This window comes from Cyprinodon tularosa, unplaced genomic scaffold (genome assembly GCF_016077235.1).
Source record: "Cyprinodon tularosa strain WSP-4 unplaced genomic scaffold, ASM1607723v1 ctg809, whole genome shotgun sequence".
Taxonomy (NCBI): Eukaryota; Metazoa; Chordata; class Actinopteri; order Cyprinodontiformes; family Cyprinodontidae; genus Cyprinodon; species Cyprinodon tularosa.
This window is the reverse complement of record NW_024039573.1, coordinates 449,371-452,074: the sequence shown is the minus strand read 5'-3', so window position 1 is coordinate 452,074 and position 2,704 is coordinate 449,371.

Genomic DNA, 2,704 nt, shown 5'->3' with positions numbered 1-2,704 from the left:
AAATCTGAGAAAGGATGAAAACTACTCTCAAAACCATTTTTGATTAGGATGTTTTTTTTAAATTGTATTTCTCAAAATGTGTTTTTTTTTATTTCAATAGTTTTTTTTCCCTTTTTAACCCACCAAGCAAAAACTTGTTAAAAAGACAACATGATTTACGTCAAAACGTTGTTTGGACATCATATGTGACAACATGTGATGTGACACGACACAACTCAAGGGACTTTCCAGTTCATCAGATCATCCAGTCAGATCCAGTTGATTGTATCGACTCATTGACTGAAAGGCAATCCCTCACACTAAGCATGCTTGTAGCGACAGTGGAGAGGAAAAACTCCCTTTTAACAGGAAGAAACCTCCAGCAGAACCAGGCTCAGTGTGAGCGGCCATCTGCTGAGGCAGACTGGGGTTCAAGGAGACAGAAGCAGAGATACAAAATTCAACTGCAAAAGGCCCCATCCAGGAGATATACAGCCAGGCAAATGAGCTCCAAGCCAGCTCTCATCAGAGGATGAAGAGAGCACATTCAGCCAGTCACAGTCAGAGAAACAGGACTACACCGAAAAATAGGCAGATCTCCACTATTTATAAACAAAGGTGTTGATGGCAGCAGCACAGCTGATATTTCTCTCCAGGATGGAGTCACAGCCAAACAGGAACAGACCAGATGAAGCTACTATGAGAAAAAACAGAGAGAGCAGAACGTTAGAGATTGAAGTAAAAGAGCTTTATCAAAAAGGAAAGTTTTAAGCCTAGCCTTAAAAATAGACAGGGCCTGTTAAAAGGTGAAAGGCAGAAAGCTGTTAAAAAGCTGCGGAAAACTTGGTTTTCAATGTCTCTTTTTGGAATAAAATAGGACTAAATCAGACCGACCAAGCATAGGCATATTTTCAGCAACCCAGTCGGCCTCAGCAGCTGGCCGCTCACACTGAGCCTGGTTCTGCTGGAGGTTTCTTCCTGTTAAAAGGGAGTTTTTCCTCTCCAATGTCGCTACAAGCATGCTTAGTGTGAGGGATTGCCTTCTAGTCAATTAGTCGATGCAATCAACTGGTTTTCATTAGATAGAAAACTTTGTATCAATTTGACTGTATGATCTGTTTGAACTGTAAAGTGCCTTGAGATGACATGTGTTGTGAATTTGGCGCTATATAAATAAACTGAATTGAATTGAATTGAATTATTTCAGTACTAAATCAAGACTATAATGGACTGACCACATGTAGCCTAAAAAAAAACCAAACGTCTAAATGAAGTGTTGGTGTTTAGGGGGAAATGTTTTAATTGCCTGCAACAATATTGGGACAAAATTCATTCTGTACTCAACTAGCGTTCCAATGTTTAATTGAAAAACCATGCTTGTTTCTCGGATGCCTGCATCTGGCAGCAAAAGGCTCCTGAGCAGGAACTTTGAATTATTCAGCCGTCCCACCACAGACTGGGGCTGTCGCTTGTAAGACGACTTGGCTGGCCTCCTCCTGCACCGGGGAACACCAGCAGACTGCTGCGGACTGCAGCAACACAAGCATCTTACATAACTCCACATTCAAATTTAACTGATCTACAATTTAGGCCTGGTTCACAATTTACTGCATGACTGGAGCCCCCCCACCCCATCTTTTTCTGATCAGACCCAGAATGTGTTATGCTTTCACAAAGACGAAAGAGAATCATAAATTATTCACCTGTGCGAATGCTGAGCTCACAGCTCATCTCAGAATAAGCAGTTAAGCTTTTTAATAGATACACAGCATCTGTTTATGCCGCCTTCTAATGCATCACATTAAGTCAGCCCATGTCAAACACAATTATGGAAATGAGTGGAGTTAGACAGGAACGTGCGGAAAAAGCTATAAACCAAAACATTGTCATAAATTTTCAGAAAGACATAACGTGCCTCTTTTAATGTGCTACAATTACTGTGGCGTCCATTAGTGATATTAGACTGAGGCTTTACTGATGGCAGGGATCATGATTGGAGCCATAATTTCTCAGGATAACTTCTGTCACTTTTACAGAGCCATTGACACTATGAATACATGCCATTACAAAATATGCCCACGTTATATATGAGCACATTAGCAAAGATATATGATCTATATTTTAGCTTCTCCTCCAGCCTACCCTGCTTGCCCTCAGTGGAAATGTTCCCACTTTGTCAAGGTTGAGACGATCTGACCCGGCGGATACAGACATGTTCTCATGCTACGGATGTTTACAGTCAAATGTGTTACTCTTAGGGCATGTGTGTGTTGGATTCACCATTAGATGAAGATGCCCGGCGTTAATCCAGTCGGAGGTCGGTTACTTTGATCTCTAGCTGAGAGGCTCTGCAGTAAAGCTCTCCACTTTACCTCTTCTGTTAAGAGCCACTCAAATTTTACAAATAGGCTAATCGTGCATCTTCAGACAAGAGGTCCGTCCCACCCAGAGGTGTTGTTTCTATTTTAGATCAGTACATTGGGAGCAGAGGAAGCCTCTTCAGATCATGCAAATAAGCTTCTTATGTGCTCTAAATGGGAACCTGTTAAAGACACTTGTTCTCTAAGTGCATAGTCTACGATGTTTAATTACTGCGCTGTATTTTAAAGCATTCTAGAAAGATTTTCCAGTTTCAATGTGCATGTTTTCTAAGTCATTACATTGCTTTTGTTGGGCTACTCTATAAAAGCCAGAAACTCAAAGCTGATCCTGACATTTTGAATTG